This window comes from Aptenodytes forsteri, unplaced genomic scaffold, assembly GCF_000699145.1.
Source record: "Aptenodytes forsteri isolate BGI_AS27 unplaced genomic scaffold, ASM69914v1 Scaffold32, whole genome shotgun sequence".
In the NCBI taxonomy this organism is placed as follows: domain Eukaryota; kingdom Metazoa; phylum Chordata; class Aves; order Sphenisciformes; family Spheniscidae; genus Aptenodytes; species Aptenodytes forsteri.
Window position 1 is genome coordinate 7,213,237 of NW_008795138.1, and position 1,215 is coordinate 7,214,451.

The following is a 1,215-nucleotide window of genomic DNA, read 5'->3' on the forward strand; positions in this document are numbered from 1 at the left end:
CACGCACGCCCCTCCTCACGACCCCCATAGCAAGCACCGAGGCCCGGTGCGCGGTGGGGGGAGCCCGGCGCCGGGGCGCAGCTCCGCAGCTCCGCGTAACCCGGCGCGGTGGGCGCATCCCCCGCCCGTGCGCTGCCGGGGCAGCAACGGACGAGCGAGGACCCGCTTCCTTCGGCTCCGGCGGGGCGAAACACGGCTCCTGGTTTTGTTGGGCTTTTGTTCTGTTGTGTTGGGGTTTGTTTTGCTTTTTTTGCCCTCTTCGCTTGTGGACCGACCCCTCCCGGAGAGGCCGGGAAGAGGAGGGGGGCGGAGGAAAGGCTGGTGTCGGCCTCCTCCTGACAGCAAAGCAGGAGTGGAAAGTTGCACGAAGGCATGAATGTAATGTAAATAAATGACTCCAACTCCGAAACAAACAGACAAATGGACAAAAAAAAAAAAAAAAAAAAAAAAAAAGTGCTGCATGGCTCGCATGGATACAACGCACCCCAGGGACGCTCCAGCCTCCAACTGGAAGCAGCGTCTAGTTCACACCATCATCCCTCTTACCTGATAAGTCCCTTCGTATCAAACCTTCTATATACAAAATACAGTATAATAATAAAAAGTGCCATTTCGCCATTTTTGTGTGATCAATAGGCAGTAGAGATCGTACTTTTGCCGTGGAAAAAGTTGTAAAGGTTTTATTTAAGACATAGTTGCATGAATATTCTCATTGGATTTTTTTTCTTTTTTTTTTTTTTTTGAGGTGGGAATTTACTTTGCTGGAGAGAAATTGCTTTGTTGATGGTGGGTTGTGTTTCTTTTTTCGGGGAGGGGGGAGGGGAGGCTTTGGTTCTGTTTTCTCTCTCTTCTTTTTCAATATACATATTCAGTATTGCCTTTCCATCTGAATGTAAAAATTAGTACCCTTGATTTCTATTATAGTAACAGTGTAAACATTAAAAAAAAAAAAAATCCAAGGCAGTTAAGCATGACCAATTAATGTCACTCTAGTGCTTAGGCTGCAAAGTTTAATGGTAGAAAATTCTGTGCTGTTGTAAATCTTACTATAACTTGAGGAAACCAGAACTGAGGAAGCAAGTGAAACTTACTAATTCTATTCGAGGATTTTATAATGGCATATTTTTTCAGTATTAAAGTGGAAATGTTTTCAACTCCGGGTCCTTACCATTTTTCCAGCATCAGTTCTTGCAAGTGGGTTATTTGGGTTTAGGG